The 23,735-nt window shown below is 41.7% G+C and overlaps 1 protein-coding gene across 2 annotated transcripts in view; it reads left to right on the top strand.

Annotated features, from left to right (window-relative positions):
• The window catches only part of PIK3C2A (phosphatidylinositol-4-phosphate 3-kinase catalytic subunit type 2 alpha), a 167,616-nt gene that overhangs the window by 47,127 nt on the left and 96,754 nt on the right, over positions 1 to 23,735 (top strand). Inside the window, exon 3 of one of the 2 annotated variants that reach the window (XM_057317081.1) lies at positions 22,929 to 23,237. The gene's annotated coding sequence lies outside the window, so the exon portion shown is untranslated. Of the gene's footprint in view, positions 1 to 22,928; positions 23,238 to 23,297; positions 23,446 to 23,735 lie in introns of those variants that run through there. The other variant, XM_026487210.4, reaches the window with a different exon arrangement.

The raw sequence follows: 23,735 nt of genomic DNA, 5'->3' as shown, positions 1-23,735 counted from the left end.
TTAAATTAATTAAATAAATAATAAAACCAAAAAGGACTCCACAAGCTCAGTATTAGCAGTGTAAGTCCCATGTCCTGGGAACCCCCTTAATGGTGAGGTTGTTCATCCTAACTCAGCTTTCTCTTCTCATTGTTTATCTTGACCTTGTGTGTATGTGTTGATACATTTTTATATAGTCAAGGGCTCAGCTGACTGAGAAAGCCCAGCTGCCAGATGGTCAGACTACTTGATTAAAATGACAAGGCAAGAATGACTACCATTTAAGCACTTAATCACTTACTGGGAGAGTATAAGCAAGAGGCTGAAAGCAGGGAAAGTTGTGACTCCCTCCTGTTGCATTTTCTCCCATGGAGCTCAGGTTGATGAGCACGAGCTGAATGGGTTTAAAGAAGGGCTAGGAGTGGAAAAGGACTGAGTCAGAGTGGAAAAGTACTGAATACTGATTCACAGAGGAGAAAAATGTCTTCCCGGTTTCTGCCTCCCTTCTCTCCCACCAATGAGGCCTCAACAGAGACCCCTGAGGAAAGTCCTAGATAAAGAGACTTCCAAATGAATGCTCCTGGTCTAGGTAGGTAGATCCGCTTATGACCGTGGCTGGCCGGGAAGGCCTGAGCGTAAACTCCTTCAGAGACTGCCGTACACTGCCTGTGCCTCGGGTCTAGTGGGCGCAGCCATCGCCTGCGAGGCCCGCCCAGTTAAAGCCTTGCAATGGCCTACACTGGGGCTGGAAAATCACACATAGGTTTTCGGCCAGGAGCTGGAAGATATGTATATACAAAGCTCAACAACCCAACAGAAAAATAGACTAAGGTTGTAATCAAACAGTTCACAAAGAAAGAAATGTTCAATGATTCTTGACTCATAACGAGGGAAGTGCAAATTAAATCTGCACTGAGATGACAACTTTTCACTGAACACCCCCTGTTGGTGAAGAAATGGGAAAACACAGACACTCATATTGCAAAGAGGGTGTTTATATAGGTACTGCCTCTACACAGAGCAGATTGAAAACTTCTATCAAAATTATAGATTCAGGTATTTTTGACCATCAAATACATTCTTGGAATCTATCCTGCAGATAGGCTCAGACCTGTGGGAAATGCCATATACACAAGAGCCTTTATTCATTGCCATTCATTGTTTTTAACAGCAAAAGACCGTTAACCTAACAGTAAGGGACTGGTTAAACAAAACACAGTATACCATACACAGAAATACTGTGCAGCCTTTCCAAAGATATATCATTAGGTTTTAAAGATTCATTTATTTCTTTTAGAGAAAGAGAACAGAGGGAGGGGCAGAGGGTGAGGGAGAGCGAGAGAAGCAGACTCCCCACTGAGCACAGAGCCCCTGACCCTGAGATCATGATCTGAGCTGAAATCAAGAGTTGGACGCTTAACGGACTGAGCCACCCAGGTGCCCCTATCATTAGGCTTTAAAAGCAAATGCAGAACAATGTATGGTACACACAGCTTGTGTGATAGGACAGGGGAAATAACATATTTTTTTGTGTATAGAAGGGCAAAATGATATCAAATAGCAAATGGGCATAATGATAGCACAGTGACTTCAGAGAGTGGCTGTTGAGAATTAAAAGAGAGAATGCAGATCCATTATTTAGATCAGGTGCAGATTCTGGCCAGGCTGCCAGGGCTCAAACACTGGCTCTACCCCTCTCAAGTTGTATGACCTTGGACAAGTTATTCAACCTCATTTTTCCTCAGGTTCTTCATTTGGAAATGGTGACAATAATCAGATTGTGTGGGGATTGAATTAATTAATATTTGTAAAGTGCTTACAACTGCATTTGAAACAGGAAGTGCTATATAAGTGTTTGTGGAATATTAGGTATCTGTTTAACATGAATATTATTATTTTTAGCTATTATCCAACAGCATTGAAATAAACCCCACTTAGATTGCTTTTCCAGAATTATCTTACCTACCCTCAACCATACATAATTCCACAAATACACTGCCATCTGTTATTTGCTGATATCATTCCCAGAGTCTGGAGGGCCAATTCCAGCCATGATTGGCTGAGGAACGCTAACTGTCCTTTAAGATCCGATTCAAAGATCTCTTCCTGAAGGTAGCTGCTTCCTAGTTGCTGCCCCATCACCAATCACTAGTCTGACTCTTTCCTGCTCTGGCTGTCTCCTCTCCTGCCCCAGACCACCAGGCAGGGTAAGCAACACTAGATAAATGGGTAAAAGAATACTGACATTTTGTGCCTTCAAAAGAACTCAAAAAAGTGAAAGTTTTCTCTTGTGACATGTGTCAACTTTATTTTTATGCCCTGAGGTCTCAGAGAGGAAAGAAAGAACTGTTCAGGGACACTAAAGAAAGGTGGAAATAGAATACTTCGAAAATTAGAAGGCATTTTTTAGGGGATTTTTTTTTTGGGTGGGGGGGTGGGGGTTTTGTTTTAATCTACATGGATCTGGCTCCCCCTGCTGGATCTAAGGTAAAATGCTGCTTTAAAAATCATTTCCTTTATGTAATCAAAACAATGGGATACTGGAACAAAAATAGATACACCCATCAGTGGAACAGAAAGGAGAGTCCAGAAATAAACCCACACTTATATGGTGGACATATATCTAAAACAAAAGAGACAAGAATATTTACAATGGGGAATAGACGGTATCTTCAACATATGGAGCTGGGAAACTAGAGAGCTATATGCAAATGAATGAAACTGGACCACTTTCACCAGACACAAAACTAAACTCGAGATGGATTAAAGACCTAAATATGATACCTGAAACCATAAGACTCCTAGAAGAAAATATAGGCAGTAATTTCTTTGACATTGGCCACAGAAAATTTTTCTAGATATGTCTCCTCAGGTAAGGAAAACAAAAGCAAAATTAAACTACTGGGACTACACCAAAATAAAAAGCTTTTGTACAGCAAAGGAAACCATCAAGAAAACAAAAAGGTAACCTACTGAATGGGAGAAAGTACTTGCAAATGTTATATCTGATAAGGGGTAAATATCCGAAATATATAAAGAACTAAGAGAACACAACACACACACACACACACACACACACACTCACGCACAAACCCACTAAAAACAAATAATTTGATTTAAAAATGGGCAGGGGGGTGCCTGGGTGGCTTAGTCCATTAAGCATCTGCCTTTGGCTCAGGTCGTGATCTCAGGGTCTCAGGATCACCCCTGCTCAGCAGGAAGTCTGTTTCTCCCTCTGCCTCTGCCCTTTCACCTGCTTGAGCTCTCTGTCTCTCAAATAAACAAATAAATAAAATCTAAAAAATAAAAAAAATATGTAAATAAAAATGGGCAGAGGACCTGAATAGTCATTTTTCCAAAGAAGACAGATGGTCAACAGACAAATGAAAACATGCTTAACATCACTCATTATCAAGGACATGCAAATTAAAACCAGTAAGATATTGTTTCACATAATGGCTAAAATCAAGACATGAGAAATAGTAAGTGTTGGTGAGGATGTGGAGAAAAAGGAACCGTGATGGACCACTGGTAGGAACGCAAGCGGGTGCAGCCACCATGGAAAACAGTATGGAAGTTTCCTCAAAAAATTAAAAATAGAAATAACATATGATCCAGTAATTCCCCTACCAGGTATTTACCCAAAGTAAATGAAAACACAAATTCAAAAAGATATATGTAGCCTTATGTTTACTGCAGCATTATTTGTAATAGTCAAGATATGGAAGCAACCCGAGAATCCATCGATAGATAAATGGGTAAAGAAGATGTGGTATAGAGAGAGAGATGCAGTATATATATCATAAAATTTACTCAGCTATAAAAAAGAATGAAATCTCACCATTTGCGACGACATGAATAGACCTAGACGGTATAATGCTAAGTGAAATAAGTCAGTCAGAGAAAGACAAATATCATATGATTTTACTCATATGTGCAATTTAAGAAACAAAACAAATGAACAAAGAAAAAAAGAACAAAAAAACAGGCTCTTAAATGCAAAAACAAACTGGTGGTTGCCAAAGGGGAGGTGGGTGGGGGATGAGTGAAATAGATAAAGGGGATTAAGAATACACTTATCTTGATGAGCGCTGAGTCATATACAGAATTGTTGGACCATTCTATTCTGCACCTGAAACTAATATAACACTGTATGTTAATTATACTTTAATAAAAAATAATAGGAAGAAAGGAAGGAAGGAATGAAGGAAGGAAGGAAGGGAGGAAGGAAGGAAGGAAGGAAGAAAACACCTATAGAAAAAGGCTTGAGCTTTTCATGGAAGATCTCTCAAATCCATTTTGATCAGCAAATAGAAAATTCTTTTTCACAGAGAAAAGTTTCTGGGGAGGAATATGCTAGCTACCATATGGTTTATAACTGCTGGTACCATTTCTTTAATGCCCTTCGAATAAGGTATCAGTTGGTAATAGGCTCTACTCAAAAATCTCTGCACCAAGTAAAATGTATATATCCTCTGGGATGTATAAGCTCAGATTTTCATATCTTAATTCTATTAAAATAGAAATGACGTAAGGTTTCTATCTTACACAAAGAAAAGTGAGTTGACGTTAGGGAGAATTGGGGCATCTTCCTCTGCCTTGGAACTGGAAAGTTCTTAGCAGAGATCTAAGGAGATGCAGAGTAACTGTCAGGACAGTGGTGGTGCTACTCAGGCATTACTCAGGGAGCTTGTTTTGCAGGTGTGGGCACAAGTGTATGGATGTGGGTGTTAATACGTATGGACTGAGTTGTTGCGGCACCATCCTCCCTGGCAAGGCAAAGGAGAGGAGCAGGAAAGGAATGAGACACAGAGCCTTTGGCTTTCCAGCTAAGAAGAAACTAATCAATGTGAAACAGTCAATCTAAAAAAGGGCAAACACTACAAATGCAAGTTATGTTGTAATCAGTGTCCCATGAGCCTTCCTGCCCATTTGAAGTTCAGGTAAAGTGACAGCATTTTCTTGACTTCTGTCAAGACCATTTCTTCCCCCGGGATCCACATATGCTGCTGTTGTGTTTATCATGTCTTTCATAAGGCTTTGCATGTTATTTAAAGCAAACCTTATTAGGGGTACATATTCTATCTCAGGCAAAGTACCCTATTGTAATTATTCACTAATCATTTGTCTTAAAGAAAATCAAATATAGAAGATTTGAGAATACTGACATCCTGCCATGTAAAAATAGCCACTATCAATCATAGGGTATTTTCCTTCCAATCTACCCTTCCTATGCAATATGTGTGTGTCCATTGAGCCAGTGGTGTCCATACAAGCACGAATCATCCAACAAGTGGGAAGTTCATGTCAGAGAACAGGCGTGGAGTGAGCACTGACACCCTCTAACCCAACTGTGCAGATTCACAACAGGGGGTTGGACATCATAATAACACCCAGATTTACTTTGAATTCCTATTTGCCACTGTTGCTTGGGTGTGTGCTTACAGGAGTTGAGCACTTCTAAGGCTTATGGTAATATTATCAAATATAATATAATATCTCCCTGTTTCTTAAAAAAATCAACTCATTTATGTAAAGGTAGAGGAAATAAAACTCGTGGCATATTTAAAATAGCGTCTAGAGTTTTCATCAAGGTTCTTATTACAGGTGGCATAGTTGTAGCTCTAACTTTTCAGCATTCCTATAATGACTGGCTATGTAGCAATTACAGTTACCTCACGTATTTGGAAGGAGAGGTGTGGCTTTGAAATCTAAGCCCAAGACTACAGGCTAAGAAGTCCTAAGTATAAATGCAGCTTTGATGACAACTGTAAAAAAATGGCCTCTGGCAAATAATTTAGCTTATTTATTTGTGTCATTCTTTTTTTTTTTTAAGATTTTATTTTTAAATAATCTCTACAGCCAACATGGGGCTCAAACTTACAACTCCAAGATCAAGAGTCACATGCTCTACCAACTGAGCCAGCAGGTGTCCCATTTTTTATGTTATTCTTTTTTTTTTTAAAGACTTTATTTATTTATTCAACAGAGATAGAGACAGCCAGCAAGAGAGGGAACACAAGCAGGGGGAGTGGGAGAGGAAGAAGCAGGCTCATAGCGGAAGACCCTGATGTGGGGCTCGATCCCATAACGCCGGGATCACGCCCTGAGCCGAAGGCAGACGCTTAACCACTGTGCCACCCAGGCGCCCCTTTTTATGTTATTCTTAATTTTTATTTTACCATCTGTGTAATGAGCATAAGAATGTTACTAGCATTTCATTACCATTGAAGCACTTGAATGATATCGTAATCAATCAAGTACCCAATGTCTCCTATGTTCCCCCAGGGAACCCAAGAGCACTGCAGTGTTCCTCCCCTCAAGGATCTACAGGTCTTAAGGGAATGTAGAGGCTGTGTATGGTGCTTCAGATGGTGCGTGACAAACAGTAAGCCCTCAACAAATGTTCACGCATTTCCTTTTCCCACCCCCTGAATCTGGCTTCTGCCCAGGGCTAGAATCCCTGACTCCAGGCCTAATAGAATATTTTCTGAAATAGATTCCTCCCAGCCTCCACTAGACTGTCAATATTGTGAGAAGAGGGACCAGGTCTTATTCACACTCCATCTCTGGTGCACAAGATCATGCCTAGCATGTGAAATTGTGCTCAAAACATTTTGTTGAGTGAATGACCCTTCCAAGGTAACTCATTCTATTCTTGACTTACCTGTATTATTAAAGAAGTGAGCTGAAATCTGCCTTCCTATCACTTGCATTCACTGGTTTTTGTCTTGTCTGATCTAAGCAGTTCTCAATAAATGCAAGCTCCCTTTCTACCTCCCCTTCTTGCCTTTCTGCCACCATTGCCCTCAGGAATATCACAAGAGACTATTTAAATCCCTTACTGAAATCCATTTATTACTGGCTATACCTTCAGTGTTTGTCTAATCCATTAGCCAAATTATTAAAAATTCACAATATGATTGAGGAAATTCATCGTGAAACAGGAAACAAAGAGGAATCAAAGCCTTTGAATGCGGTGAGTGATTGTGGTCAGACAGGAGTAAATTCAGGAGTTCATAAAAGGGAACTATCTTTAGGGTACAGAAGAGTCAGAAGAGATTTTCTGCAGTTCTTGGGCTAAACCATTTATTCATTCATTCATCTTAAGACCTAGATGACGCAAACAACACAGTACTTTCCCTCATGAGTTCACGCTGTAGTGGAGGAGACAGATAACTAGCAAGTGAATTAATAAAACGAACACAAGGTGATGCTATGAAGAAAAACACAGAGCTCTATGTAGGAGAATAATGAGGTGGAGTAGGTAGGGGACAAACATTAGCTTTAGAGTGGATGGGGGTTAGGAAACCTCTCTGAGGAGACATGAAGAAGGAGCCCATCACAGAAAAACATTCCAGGCTGAGAGAGCAGCAAGTTCTGAGACCTTGAAGGAAGATTGGGCAGTGAGGAGTAGAAGAGGTGGGGAAGAGCTTAAGAAAAAGCAAGGGTGGGAGGTGTTTGTGGCATGGCTTGGAGGACAAATATTAGAAACAGTGGAGTGTGGGGAAAGAAACAAATTCCAATAAAAACTTGTTTTTATGAAAAATATTCAGTAATAGTATTTAGGCAAACATCTGGCTCAACATCTTTTGTGTGCTATTCCAAATACTTCAGCATTACTTTATATATAGACATACACATGCAAATACATTCTCAAACATGTAAATAGTTTATATCTCAACAGGATTCAAAGAAACTTACAGAAACATAACAGGAAATAAATGAGTTAAATAATTGGGGTGGAGGTGAGAAGTTAAAGGCAAACAGAAGGAAAATATACTAAAGTCAACCATTAGGATTGGTATACAAAAATGCATTGTTATACAATTCTAAACAATACCTAGATCTGGGCTGAATCTTTTGATTCTGAGCTTCCAGGAACAAAGCAATAGGAAAATGTGAACTATTATGAAATTCAATGTCACTATAATAAAAGATGAAGTAGTTCTTTTAAGAAAATATGTAGCTTCCTTGTAATAAGCTCTGAGAAAAATGTTCCCTCATTATGAGTCACCTTATGACATAATGGTCAAAGTCCTCAACAATAAATACAACAGCAAGATTTCTAGGGTCATTGCCTATAACTAACTTCAGTGTATAAAGCCAAAGTGCAATCCAGTAAAAGCAATTCTACAAGGGACCAGAGGCAGTCCAGCTACACAGCTTATCCTAGCAGCTATAAATCAGGGATAACATTTAGAATGTCTAGAGAAATGGATGGATTACTTATCCAGCAAGTAATCCTCATTGAATATTACTCCTTTCACATAAGCTTTTGATGAATAATGTGCAGTAGAGTTTGAAGTTAGTTCTCTGGCCAGGAACTAGAATGGAAATGATCTTTGCTGCCGATTTTTTTTTTAAAGATTTTATTTATTTATTTGTCAGAGACAGAGAAAAACCGAGCACAAGCAAGGGGAGCGGCAGGCAGAGGGAGAAGAAGTCTCCCCGCCGAGCAAGGACCCCTTTCCCGGACTCCATTCCAGGACCCTGGGATCATGACCTGAGCCAAAGGCAGATGCTTAACGACTGAGCCACCCAGGCACCCCTGCTGCTAATTAATAGTTGTATCAACAATCAATAGACTGAAGGTGGGACTGACATTCTTCCAGAGAAGTAAGAAGTCTAACAGTGTGATAGCGTGAAAGGAAAGCTATCCTACTGCCATTTTGAAGTGGGTCTAAGACTGTCCTCAAAAAATAGATCTGGACCCACTTAAACACAATCAGATAATGACTCAGGACCTAAAGTTCTTTCACACGTGTGTAGTCAAGATCATTCTAGACTTGGGGTGCCTGGGTGACTCAGTCATTAGGCATCTGCCTTTGGCTCAGGTCATGATCCCAGGGTCCTGGGTTCAAGCCCTGCATTGGGCTCCCTGCTCATTGGGCTCCCTGCTCAGCGGGAAGCCTGCTTCTCCCTCTCCCACTCCCCCTGCTTGTGTTTCCTCTCTTGCTTCCTCTCTCTCTGTCAAATAAATAAATAAAATCTTTAACAACAACAACAACAACAAAAAACGATCATTCTAGCTCTATTAGTTAAGAGAATACCTTAGTTAAGAAATTAACTTTCCAGATAACTGCATAGTTTATGTGCTGTACAATTTTTTTTGGCATTAAATCAGTTAAATGTTGGAGAGCAGCTACCAAAAACAATATTTGGATGTAAGAGGAGTTGATCTCAAGCCTAATGATACAGAAAGATTCAGAGCCTTCTGAGTGGTATTAACACCTCAGTATAGAGGCAGATAATTATCTTTCCCTTAAGAAAAAGCCATGCACTAAGCTCATCTAAAAGTGGTTTTAGTTCATTAAGGAGCATATTTTGAAAATAAAGGGGAAGTTTTCTGCTTGAACCAAAAGAGTTATCTGATTGTTGGCATGACAGAGACTGTCTAGCTGGTTACTAAACCAGTTTCCTTTCCCTCTAGCCCCACAGTTCAACTACATTTCCCAGCATCCCTTGCAGTTAGGGGTGGGCATGTGAGTTGCAGCCAGTGGGATTGGATGTATTTCACCTTTAGTGTGGTGTGAGAAACCTCAGAGTGACCTTGGATGTGATGTATTGAACACAGTAGATCTTTCCATCAGTCTAGGTCCCTCAACACCTCGCTCTCATGGGGCTTATGTGGGAGAGAAATAACTGTCCATTGTGTAAAGCCACTAAGATTTCAAAGTTTATGTTAGAGCAGCTAGTATATAGTCAATAGAGCATTTAAGCAGAGTCAAGAATATACTTCTACCTCTCTGTATCTCCATCTCCTCAATTGTAAAATGAAGATAATAGCACCTAGCTCTTAAGTTTGCTCTAAGAATTAAACATGTTAGTGCATATGAAGTGTTTCAAACTGTGCCTGACACATAGTAAACATTCATGTTAGAAGTTGTTATTACAAAGCTTCCTAGTAATAGGAAGATACAGTTTCAATACAGTTCAAATTTCTTCTGACTTTTCGAATTCTAGTGGTGAATGATGTCACATTTATGTTCCTATCCACATTGTGCTGATCTGTGCCCCCATCACCGTAGGGCTTCAGTATACTTCTGGTCACCTTGGGTTGTCCCACACATACTCTGAAATTGTTCTCTGGTCTCCATATTGTTGTTTGCTAACCACAAACAACCCTACTGGGGAGTAGGGAGTCGCAGAATGAGGAAGGCTTGCCATCAGAGTGCACTGATCACGCCAAAGCACTCATTTGTACCAAAGCTATAGATCCTCAAGATGCCAAAAATAGACTCCTATCCATTTTTATTTTATTTTTCCCCAAATTTGCTTTAATTTTTAAAATTCAGGTAATAACTATATTTCAGGAAATGTTAGAAGCACATTTAAGAAACTATTCTCAGGGGTGCCTGGGTGTCTCAGTTAAGTGTCTGCCTTTGGCTTGGGTCATCATTCCAGGTTCTCTGCTCAGTGGGGAGCCTGTTCTCTCTCTCTCCTTCTGCCTGCCCCTCCCCCTCTCTGACTACAGGCACACACACTCTCTCTCTGTCAAATAAATAAATAAAATCTTTAAAAAATTATTCTCAGATATCACAGAACAAGTTTTAATTCATTTAATTTTTGCATTGTCAATCAACAGGCTTATGGGAGGTAATAATCAATCCACAATGCTGAATCCAGAAATTCCTGGTCAGTTGCCTGGCCTCTTCTATATCCACTTCTTGTCCATACACTGGGTTACCAGAAACTGCTCCTAGCTTTGGCTGACAGTGATTCTTAACCTGAGGTCCATAGACCTCCCCTCCCCTTAAGTAACCCCCAAGAAATCCATGGACAGAACTCAGAAAGCCTATGATGGCCTTGGATTAGGGAGAAAAAAATTACATCTTGGGGTTGGTGGAGTGCCATTACAGCCTGCAGTGGCTAGCAAAGACCCTCCTGCACCTGGCCCATGGGGGCTCATAGGTGGCATGGGGTGGTCGTGGCCCTTGCACCCACGGGAGCCCAGCCCTCACCAAGGCTACCATTCCAGTAGCCTGCCCCACATGGCCCATGGCAGCAGCACCCGCCCACTCTCCACCAGCCCTCTGTCCCCACCGTTGGCGCTGAAGAGCATTGAGTGTTCATATACAGGACCAATCCTAGAGAACCTGCCTGTGTGTTGGGAAAGGCTGGCTCATGTGCACTTTGTTTATCACCATGCCTCCTGCCTTGTCTTTCTACCACTTCTAGTCCCCACCTGAGGCCCCAGTGAGCCCTGAAGAGTCCAAACCTTGGGATCAATCCAAGGCAACCTGCCTGTGGTTTCAGACTTACCAGGAAAACTCACCTTGTACATGGATATTACTTTAACACCCCAGCAGAAGGAAGAAAACAGCTGAGCAGAACAGCCCAGCCAATGAGAGATGGTCACAACTTAGACAATGAAAAGCCACTATATTTAGAACTCCCACTTTACAGTGGCAGACCTATTGTTTATGACAGCCCTCCCAGCTCCCCCCTTTCCTCTATAAAAGAGCAGTCCTCTCCTTTGCTCTCCAGACATGCCTATGGTTTTGCTGTAGCTTGCTTATCTAGATTTCAAATCTCTGTTGTTCCTGAAAAAAAAAAAAAAAAAAAACCAAAAAACTTTTTATTACTTATAAAACAACAAAGTTTTATTTTTAAGGTTGACATTACTTGGGGATCAAAAGGGATTCAGAGAAGACTCCCAACAACTCTGAAGCTGGTGAGCAAACACGTGCCAGTACCCACAAAGGCAACTAGGCTCACTCCTTCCTCACCAACCTCAGAGTTTGAAGGTAACTCTTCTGGCTTTCAAGAACCACTCTTTTTGTGTTTGAGCTCTCTGGGTTTTATTTGGGATCTGTTTTAAGACTTCTTTTTTTTTCCTGAAAGTACTCATTTGGCCTTTGTTCTGACTCCTTTACCCAATCTGACTGTTGCTGTTGGAACGGTGCTGGCCTTCTTCACTTCTTGTTTGGAACCGACCCTTCCTATTTAAACTATGCTACCCTTTGGTCTGGTTCCTTCATAACCAGGCTGTTACTACTGAAACGGTACTCGCCTTTGGTCTGGTTCCTTCTGGATCCGTGCTGTTTTTGTTGAAACCGTGCTGTTTTGGAATTTTTCTCTTTGCTCTAGAGAAAAACCTCTAGGAACTGGAGCCTTAGTTATCAAAATGCATTAAGGGTGGCATCTACTTCCCAATTGAGACTCTGGCTAGTTTTATGTTTAAAAACTATGATCCTTGGAGCACTTGGGTGGCTCAGTCACCCAAGAGCATCAGACTCTTGATTTCAGCTCAAGTCAGGATCTCAGGGTCCTGGGATTGAGCCCCTCACTGGGGCCTGTGCTCAGAGCAGAGTATGCTGGAGATTCTTCCTCTTCTTCTCCCTCTGCCCCTCCCCCCACTCATGCACACTCTCTCTCTAAAATAAAAAAAATCTTTCAAAAAATTTAAAAATGAAATAAAAACTATGATATCTTAGCATAATACTCTCCAGCTCCATCCACATCATTGCAAATGGCAAGATTTCATTCTTTTTTTATGGCTAAGTAATATTCCAGTGTGTGTGTGTGTGTGTGTGTGTGTGTGTGTGTGTGTGTGTATAATTATCCCTTTATCAGTCAGTGGACACTTGGGCTGTTTTTATAATTTTGCTATTGTAGATAATGCTGCTATAAACTTTGGAGCTAGAGAGTATTATGCTAAGCAAAATAAATCAGTCAGAGAAAGACATATACCATATAATATCACTGTGGAATATCATATGTGGAATTCAAGAAACAAAACAAATGAGCAAAAGGAAAAACAAGAGAGGAAAAACAAGGAACAGACTCTTAACTATAGAGAACAAACTGATGGTTCCAAGGGTAGGGGGTGAGGGGTGGGGTACAGGGCGAGGTGGGGAGGATGGGTTAAATAGGTGATGGGGACTAAGGTGTGCACTTGTGATAAGCCCCCTGGTGTTGTATGGAAGTGTGGAATCACTATATTGTACACCTGAAACTAATGTATGTTAACTAAAATTTAAATAAAAACTTAAGAAAAAATAACATCTTTATTTTTATCAACCTTTAGCAGAAATTTATCAATTTCTTCCATTACTAATGTAGGCAAAAAGTCACAATAGTATTAGAAGTACCTGTGACTTTGTCACCATAGATATCCCAAGAAATATTTCTACGTCACATTATAGCACTTAAAAATATCTTGAAATATCATTTATGCTCATACGACTATGAAATAATGGTAGTCACTAGACCTGGTATTAGATCTTAGTTAGTACCTGAATAAGGAAGCATGTATGTTATTACAGCAAATGCTGACTTAATATTTTGAGAACTATATTTCAATGTAATTGGTTTCCAATTGTATTTTAGTTTTGCCATAAAAACATTAGTTCAAAAAAGAGTCTATAGACTTCACCTGACTAGTGAAAGGTCCATGGTTCAAAAAAGGAAAACCTGTGGGTTATCTGGTTTGACACTTCCCTCCACACCGCCATGTATTTTTCCTTAACCCTCCTCCGTAGTCTCAAAGAGGACTACAGTGGTGACAAACATTCATGCACATTGAAATGCCATCCCCTAGGAGAGCATGGTAGATGATTACGAGCTTGGGCACTGGGGTCCGCTTGCCCTGCTCTACCACTCCTTGTATGACCCACGCAAGTTACTTAACCTCTCTGTGCCTCATATCTGAAAATGGGAATTATAATAATTCCTTCCTCATCGGGTTGTTGTGAAGAATAAACGAGTTAATCCACTAATCCGTTAGACTTTGAGAGTCTACCACACAGTGAGCTCTCAGAAAATGTTAGCTGCTCTTTCAAGTGCCTGTCATAGCTGTTTCTTTATGATATTTATAGGGAGGGGAGAGGAGGAGAGAAAAGAGTAGGTTGGCTACTCCTCTTGTGAGTCATTGCCTACACATATAACTTTTATGATGCACAAAATTGATATCCTTTTTGAAGCACATGAAGGAAACAGTTGATAGTTCTTCCTTGAAAAGTTTCCCACTTAATTTTATGTTTTATATAGTAACTCTCAACTGAATCTTTTTTACTGTTTCAGTGGCAGTATAAATGCTCTCCACCCTTGGTTTACAAAGCAGGACTTTCATTTAAATAATATTTTCTTTCATAATTCACATTCACTTCTAAGTCCTTTAAGACATAGGTCTTAACAGTCATTTTAACTGGAAGGAGGAAGATATTAAATATAAATAGAAGTAAATTCACTCATTCAGCCAATAATTATTAAATTCCTGCTCTGTGCCAGGCACTGCTCTAAATGTATAGGAATTTGTGGTGAATAGGACAAAGCCCCCACTGTCATTGAGTTTACCTTCTAGTGTAGAAGACAAACATGATTTTTTTTAAAAGATTTTATTTATTTATTTGACAGAGAGAGAGAGTGAGCATAAGCATGGGGAGCAGCAGACAGAGGGAGAGGGAGAGGCAGGCTCCCTGAGGAGCAGGGAGCCCGACGCAGGATTCAATCCCAGGACGCTGGGATCATGGCCTGAGCCACCCAGGTGCCCCAACTAAAATAAATTTTTTAAAGTATCAGGAGGTGATTGATGCTTCACAGAGCATTAAAATAAAGTGACGTTATGTACACGAGGACCAGATGGCTATTTTAGATTGGGTAGTCAGGTAAGTTCTAAGCAGGTGACATTTTTTTTTTTAAGATTTTTATTTATTTATTTTATTATTATTATTTTTTAAAGATTTTATTTATTTGACAGAGAGAGAGACAGCCAGCGAAAGAGGGAACACAAGCAGGGAGAGTGGGAGAGGAAGAAGCAGGTTCATGGCGGAGGAGCCTGATGTGGGGCTCGATCCCATAATGCCGGGATCACGCCCTGAGTCAATGGCAGACGCTTAACCGCTGTGCCACCCAGGCGCCCCTATTTATTTTATTTTAAAGGGCGCGCGAGAGAGAGCATGTGCGTGAGCAGGGGGACGGGCAGAGGGACAGGGAGAGAATCTCAAGCAGACTCCACACTGGGGGCAGAACGCTAGGCAGGGCTTGATCTGACAGCCCTGAGATTCTGACCCTGAGATGGTGACCTGAGCCGAACACTTAACCAACTGAGCCACCCAGGTACCCTTAAGCAGGTGACATTTAAGCAGAGATCTGAATGACGAAAAGGAGCCAGCCAAACCCAAAGGACAGCATTCCAGGCAAAGGAAAGAGCTAGTGTAAAGTCATTAGAGCAGGATTGAGCTTACGTGTTCTTATCTATTTAGGAATGGAAAGAAGGCCGCAGCCGCTGAAACATAGTAAGCAAGTTACAGAGCCACTGAAGAGAGGTAAACAAGATCAGATAGTGCAAGGCTTTGTAAGTAAAGACTAGGTTTATTCTCAGTGCAGTGGGAAGCTACTACAGTTTTAGTCAGGAGTAAGGTGATCTGATTTACCACTTAAAATCACTCCAATTACCGCTTGGAGGACAAACTTAATGGAGCAAGACTAGATAAAGGAAGGCCCATTAAGATGGTAGCTTGCACCAGATTACAGCAGTGAGATGGCAAAGAGGGTCAGTTTAGACAATAGGGTATATTTTAGAGGTAGAGCGAGTAGAATTTACTGAACGAAATGTGAGGAAATGAGAGGAATCAAGGATAACTCCTAACCATTTGGCCTATGTTAACTAGGCTGATGGTGCCAATTATGGAGATGGATGGGGGGCTGAGGGGATGGGGAAGTGGGAAACAGATGTGGTGTAATAATTAAGAGTTGTGTTTTTTTTTTAAAGATTTTATTTATTTATTTCCAGAGAGAGAGTACAAGCACAGGGAGCAGCAGGCAGAGGGAGAAGCAGGCTCCCCGCCGAGCAAGGAGCCCATCCTGGGACTCGATCCCAGGACGGTGGGATCATGACATGAGCTGAAGGCCCACGCTCAACCCACTGAACCGCCCTGGTGTTCCATAATTGAGTTTTTAATCTGTGCTTAATTTTGAGTTGTCCATCCAACATCCAAATGGAGATACCAAGTACATGGTTACACAAGTCTAGGCTTCAGGGGAGAAGTCAGGGACTGGAGATATAAATTTGAGAAGCATTGGCCTAGGAATGGTATTTAAAACCATGAGACCTGATGAGATCACATAGTTAGTATAAACAAAGAAAAAAGAGTTGAAGATTAAGTCTTGGTGCACTCCAACTTTTGGAAGTCTGATCAAAAGGAAGGAGCTAATAAGAGACTGAGATGCAGGCAGGAAAGGCTGAAGGAAAACAAAGTGGACTTGGCATCATGAAAGCCTAAAGAGCAAAAAGTGTTTCTAGGAGGGAGTGATCGCTAATGTCAAAAACTGCTGAGTGGTCCAGAAGGACGAAGACAGAGTTGATCTGACTTCGGAAAGATGTGCGTCAACAGTGACTTGGTAGCAGACATTTCAGAATATGGAGGGGATGAAAGCCCAGTGGGATAAGAAAGCCAGCAAGTATAGACAGTTCTTCTGAGTTTTGTTATAGTCGGAAACAAAGAAATGAGGCAGAAGCTGGAGGGGGTATAAGGTCAAGGGAAGTTATACACGCAGGGAGTTAAGTGGGAGAGAGACTGGGTAGGGAAACTATGAAAAGGGAAAACACTTAAACTTTGATTTCTGCCCTCAGGGAGTTTATGATCTTGTCTGGGAGAAGTTGAGGATGGTAGTGGTAAAAAGCTTAGGCTTTGGACTAAATAAAACAGTATCTGTAATGCTGAACACAATGCCTAACAGTAAGACCTCAATAGATAGAAGGAAGCTATAATTATAAAACAATTTGAAAACACTCTGAGATAGGAGGTAATTGAGGGCTAAATTGAGTAAGTAATTAGATGTTAGGATTTCAGACGACAAGGAGATTACTGTCAGCTCAGTGACCATAATTAAAAATCAGGACCCATCATATGGGACAATGGGTTAAAAAAATCTGTTAATATATCCATGTGAAAAAATTTACAAAGCTCAACAGATTTTAAAAATCTTTCAGCCACCGACTTACATGGTTGCCGTTATTGGAAATATTTAAATTCCATGTAGTCCCAAATATCCTGAGCTATTTTGAGTCCTTTGTAGCAGTCCTCATGCTTTCATCTCTGTCTGAAGCATTATTTCCTACCCTTACCTAATTAATGCCTTACTCAGTCTTCAGAGCTACTTCCTCTTCTCCAGTAGGGCCGGGTGCTCCTCTGTTGGCACCAGTGTGCAATTTCACCATAACTTTTACCACAGTGTATTGACGTTTTCTATTTGTGTACCTTTTGTGTTTTTTCTTTTCTGCTTTTGGGTTTACTAGACCATAGGCTTTTCAAGGGCAGGATCATACTGTATTCATCTTTGTTTCCCTTGTACCCAGCCTGGCTTCTGGCTGATCACAATTAACATTTATTGAACCCAACTGAATCTAATATTAGGATTATGCTAGAAAATCCTGGACTAGAAAATCCTTGAAGGACTGATAACATAAAACACCCCACCACAACCTTAAAACAGGTTTATAATGTAAGAACTAATCACAACCCCATCCTTCATCATACCCTCTGAATCTGCACAACTCCACATACTTCCAAATCAACCACCTTTTCTTTTGTCACTCAGTTTCTAATAAAAATTATTAGCATCCATTTTCATGCCAAAATTACTAAGCTCTTACATTTTCCTCTTTTTTAATTTGAAAGTAATACATGCTCATGGTAACAAAATCAACCTGTACAAAAGGAGTCTACAGTAAAAAGGCTCCCTCCTATATGCTGACTTCCAGCCTCTCAGGAGTTCTTCACAGACACAGACACACTATCAATTTCTTGGGCGTCCTTCCCAAGGTATCCTATTTTGTTACAGCACACTCTAGTTTTTCTACATAAATACTAGCATTTCATAAACTATGTGGCAACTTGGCTTTTTCCTTTAACAAAATATTGAAGATTATTCCACATCGGAATTTTTTTTCTTATCAGTCCATCTTTTCAACAGCTACATAGCATTCCATTTCCCATTTTATGACATAGCATAACCTATTTAACCCATTCCCTATTGTTGGAAATTTAGGTTGCTTTTACTCTTTTCCTACTCTATAATTATTATGGGTTGAATTGTGTTACCCCCAAAATTCAAATGTTGAAGTCCTAACCCTTAATATCTTAGAATGTGACCTTATTTGGAGATAGGTTCCTTATAATCAAGTTAAAATGAGGTCATTTAGGGTGGGCCCTAATACAGTCTGACCGGTATCCTTATAAGAAGGGTAAGGTTGGACAGAGACATTTAAGAGGGAAGATGATAAGAAGACACAGGGAGACAATAGCCATCTGTAAGCCAAGGAAAGAGGCCCAGAACAGATACTTTCCTTATGGCTGTCAGAATGAACCAACCTTGCCAACACATTGATTTCAGACTTCTAGCCTCCAGGACTGTGAGACAATAAATGTTTAAGCCGCTCAGTTTGTGGTACTTTGTTATGGCAGCCCTAGCAAACTAATATGATAATGCTTCAGTGAATATCCTTGTATATATCTTTCTTTTCACAAAGATGCAAGTATACTGGTAGAAGTCATAGAAGTAAATTTATAGAAAGATACGTCTGTATCTTTCACACAGCCTTTTCTTTGCCTAGAATGCCCTTCCTCCTGAGATGCTCCTGAAAAACTCCAATATAACCACTTCAAGTGCTACCTCTTCTGTGAAACCTGCTATGGTGGCCAGCTTCTAGGATGGCTCCCAGTGATCCCCCACCTCCTAGTATGCAAGTCTTCATGTATGCCTCACCTTTGTGCATTCCCCTCCTCTTGAACATGGACTTGGACTTACTGACTCTGCTAATGAATAGAGTACGGCAGAAGTGATGGGACCTCACTTCTGAGATTAGGTTACAGAGACTGTAGCTTCTGTTCAGGGATGCTTTCTCTCACACACTGTTGCTCTCTCCTGGTCATTTATGTTGGGGGAAACCAGCTGCCATGTTGTGGGGCAGCCCTGTGGAGAGACCCATGTTTCAAGAGATCAAGACCTTCTAACAACCCCATGGGTGAAAATGAAAGTGGATCTCTCTTCATTCAAGTTTTTAGGTGAGACCAGCAACAGATAGCTTGACTGTAACCTCATGAGAAACTTTAAAGCAGGGGCACCTGGGTAGCACAGTGGTTAAGCATCTGCCTTCGGCTCAGGGCGTGATCCCAGCGTTCTGGGTTTGAGCCCCACATCAGGCTCCTCCACTAACAGCCTGCTTCTTCCTCTCCCACTCCCCCTCCCCCTGCTTGTGTTCCCTCTCTCGCTGGCTCTCTCTGTCAAATAAACAAATAAAATCTTTAAAAAAAAAAGGAAACTTTAAAGCAGAATTGTTCATCTAAGCCACACCTGGATTCCTGACCAAAGGAACTGTGAGATATTTAATTTTTGTTGCTTTAAGCTACTGAGTTTTGGGGTAATTTAATACACAGCAATAGATAACTAATTACCTTCCACCCTCCCCTCTTTTTCCCCAAGCTTCCAGTTACTTAAACATATCTCTAGTAATGCTCACTACATCATACTTTTTTCTAAATCTCTCTCCTCTACTTGACTCTCTCCAAGGACAAAAGCCCTGGCTCAGCTTTATATTTACTGTGCCTTACGCAAAGTTCAAGCCACCATCATCACTTCCCTAGATTGTTGCAATAACCCCCAAACTGGGCTGCCTAAATCCTCTGTAGCCTCACTCCGATACATGCTCTATGCTCTATCCAGCCGTAAGAAATCTTTTTGAAAATGCAACTTGGATCATTTGAGAGTTGAAACTCCTTCTCCTCATTCTTAGGATAAAGACCTAAATTCTTAATATAACCTCCCAGGCCCAGCATGATCTGCTTGCCTCACCACCAAATCTAAAGCCACTTCCCTCTTGTTCCCAGTACAACAGCAACACTAGCTTCCCAGTTCCTCAGTTGAACTACGCTCCTTCCTCCCTCAATGTCTTTGCACACACTGTCCCTCTGCCTGGGATGCTTTCTACTTCATCCTCACTCAATTTCTACTCATCCCTTAGATCTCAGCTCAACGCCACTTCCTCAGGGAAGGCCTTTCTGCCTTCCATTCTAAAACAAAGAGCCCTGTAGTTTTCCTTCATACCACTTACCACAATTTAGATAGATGACTAATTAGGTGTTTAATGTTTGTCTCCCCTGTTGAACTTGGACTCTAAGCTCTATGAGAGCAGGGACACTCGTCTTGCTCACTACTGTATCCCCAGCACAGACAATAGTGCCTGATATATTGAAAACAGGGGCTCAATACTTTTATTTTGCTGAATGAATGACAAGGCAAACATTTCCTATTCCTCTACAAACTTCATATCCTTTCTTTATCTACACATTTAATGTGTGTGTGTGTGGTGTCTAAATTCTAGTTAGTTGACAATACAGTTCAATATTGGTTTCAGGTGTAGAGTTCAGTGGTTCATCACTTACATAGAACACCCAGTGTTCATCATAACAAGTGCCCTCCTTAATACCCATCCCTCATCTAGCCCATCCCTCACCCACCTCCTTCCATCAACGCTGTTGGTTCTCTATCATTAAGAGTCTCTCATGATTTGTTTCTCTCTCTCTTTTCCCCCATCCTGTATGTTCATCTGTTCTGTTTTTTAAATTCCACCTATGAGAGAAATCATATGGTATTTTTCTTTCTCTGACTTATCTCACTTAGCATTATACACTCTAGCTCCATCCACGTCATTGTAAATGGCAAGATTTGTCTTTCTGTTGGCTGAGTAGTATTCCATTGTATATTTATATACCACATCTTCTTTATCCATTCATTAGTTGATGGACATCTGGGCGCTTTCTATAGTTCGGCTATTACACATTTAATGTTCTTAATGTCATTTCTCTATGACTCTGTTATCTGCCTTAGGTGATCTCTAAGAAGTAGAAACCACAGGTTTTAAGTTGTGTGGTATAGGACCCAGCAGGGTTGGGGATTCAACACTGGGAAAGGAAAGTGAAGAACTGGTTTACCGATAAATGGCCTTTAGTTGCTATTTTATTGCTGTTAAAATCTCCATGGCCTTTTGGGGGCAGAGTGAAGATAAAAGAGCATGGGCCTTACAGTTAGACCTGCGTTTGGAATCCAGTGGTACCATTTAGTATTTGTGCGACTATAGGCAAATTCCTTATCCTCTCTGTTCTTCAAATTTCTCAGCTACGAAATGAGGCTATAATAATGGCACCACTATTTAAAGTTGTTAGAGGAGCTCAGTGACTTGTAACTAAGAAGAGGGCCTGACCTTAGCAAATGCTCAGTAAATATCAGCCACTCTTTTTTTTTTTTTTTTTTTTTTTTTTAATACCTGTAGTAAGACAAGGTTGCCCATTTCTCATTTGGTTCTAGAAGAAGTTTGGGAATATTTGTGGTGCTGTTAAATTCTCTGTGGGAGGTTGGGATTGGAACACTTAAAAATATAATGCCTCCTCCTCAATTCTTTTCTCTACTTTCAAATCTTAATGTTGAAGCTAGTAGGAGAGAGAGAAATGGCTGCCAGCTATGTTCTCTTCGGTTCCAAATGACAGCAGCACCAGTCTGTCCTAAAAATTTGTGTTTCTACTGCTGACACATCCATCTTCATACACCCGTTGCCAGAGAGATGAGCTGCTAAGGGATGACTACTAGGTCAGACTCTTGACACCTGGCAATTTGTGAATGCTGGTTTTTTGGAATCTGGAGAAACATCAAACTCCCTTTCTCTTCTTATTGGGACCTTTCTCATCAATCAGAGGCTACTAAGTATTGGCCATTTGAGAGGCATAATAAAGTCACTCATCAAGGGCCTTGTGCTGCTGGGACCCAGAGAAAATATTTCTCATAAGAAAAAAACATAAGAAAGATAAAAAAAAAAAAAAAGTCAAACAGTTCATCTTCCCAAAAGACACAGTGTTCTCTCAAAGCCTCTTCCTTCTTTTCTGAAGGCACACTCAGTTCTGGAGCAGAAGCTAGGAAACCAGCTGAGATAAATCGTTTTCCCCTCCCCTTTTAATCTTGTGAAAGAGCTGCCAATTCTAGAAATTCCTCCTTTGATGAGAAGATAAAGCAGAACAATGTTGTGGAACTAAACAGATTCCTAAGGGACATTCTTCTAGGGTGTGTAAAGTCTGCCTGGAAGTGGGGGGGGAGGGGAGGAAGAGATGGAAACCCAGGAGTAGGAAGGGTGGGTGAACAAGAGCTGGTAGCCTCAGCCTCAAGGAATACAGTTGCTTCTAGGCTTCTCCATAGAGTAGCAACTCTGTCCAGTCTCATTTCCTGGGAGGTGTAGGCATGTTTATTAGAGTGATGAGAGGGTTTCATCCATTTCACATCCACCCTACAAAAAAAAAAAAAAGAGAGAGAGAGAGAGAGGGAGAGAGAGAAAGAGAGAGAGAGAGAGAAAAGATTTTTCCCATTATTTGTTGGAGGGAAGTTTCTACTTACAGCCTTCTCACAATTAAAAAAAAATGTATTTTTGTTGTGGTCGTTTTTTACTGAGAATCGCAGCCCAAATCAGTCTACCACATTAGATTGTAAGCCTGTGGAAGGAGGGTATCCCCTTCTCTTACTGTTTAAGGGACAATCTGTTGTAAAATGCTACCAACTGTAGTCAGAACTGAATTTGAATCCTGCTCCCAGCTTCATTATCTATAAATGGGGATAATTTTCCTATCTGCTTGACATGGTTATGTAATTTTAAAATCGGACATGTAAGGCCTAAACTTTACAAGCATAATCTCATTCAATTCTCATGAGGCAGGCATTATTTGGAGATTGTATGCAAAGATACTTGGTAATGTGGAGAAGAGCCGTCTGGCTGTGAGTTATCATTGAGCTATCTTCCTTACCTGGCTGAGGAGGATTAAATGAGACATCGATGTGAAAGAGCTTTACGCAATCCACGTGATGGGCTGCTAATTACACTCCCCACAGCACCTGATCCACCGTGAGCAGTCGGTAAATGCTGCTTGGAGTGCATGATTTTATATCTTGCCTGTTCCTTTCAGTTTTCCAGTCACAAACTAACCTCGCCGCGGCCTGGGGCCAAAACCACGAATTTGGGAAACACAGCCAGGCTGGAGGAGACTGCCGAGTCCCTGGAGAGGGCACGGGAACAATAGAGTACTTCGGCGGTTGGCGGACGCCGGGCCGAAGAGACCGGCTGGGGTCCCCGAAGGTTCACCCCCAACCCCTGGTCTGGTGCTACAGAAACGTCTTGAGCCAACTCGGCATTTCCCAGAGGAAGCGGCAACCAGGCCCCCCACTACCCGAGCTCTAGCCTCGCGGGACGCGCCCAAGCCCCGCCCACTACTCAGGTAGGCCGTCTGTACCAGCCAATCCGCTAGAAGCCTGGGCTCGGAAGGCGGTGCTTCCCTGGTCGGAAGTGACGTCCGGTGCTTGGCTGGCCGCGGAGTCCGCCGAGACTCTTGGCGGCGGCTGAGGCGGCCGGGAGGGAAATGGCTCGGACCGTGGCTGCTGCGGCGGCTTGGGTTGTGGTGGAGGCAGAGGCTCGGGCAGCGTGAGGTGAGGAGTGGTCGGTGTGGCGGGGGCAGATACCTGGGACCCTGCTGTCCAAGGGCAGCAAGGGACCCTGGGGAGCCCAGGACGGGAGGGTCCCTTGCCGCGGCCCCCAGTCCGCGGGTGCCCGCCTTTGACCCCCCATCTAGTACTCTTGGCGTTGCCCCAGTCCGGCTCACCTCCCCCGGGCCTTGCTTCCACCCAGACCGTTTTTGACAGCCCCGCCTAAGGTGCGAGGGGCCGGGGCCCCCTTTAGGCCCCTCTTGGCGGGGGCTGGGAGGTGGTGTGCCTGGGAG

The sequence above is a fragment of the Ursus arctos genome, unplaced genomic scaffold, assembly GCF_023065955.2.
Source record: "Ursus arctos isolate Adak ecotype North America unplaced genomic scaffold, UrsArc2.0 scaffold_23, whole genome shotgun sequence".
NCBI lineage: Eukaryota > Metazoa > Chordata > Mammalia > Carnivora > Ursidae > Ursus > Ursus arctos.
The sequence above is the reverse complement of the archived record's forward strand: the minus strand, read 5'-3'. Positions and strand labels throughout refer to the sequence as shown.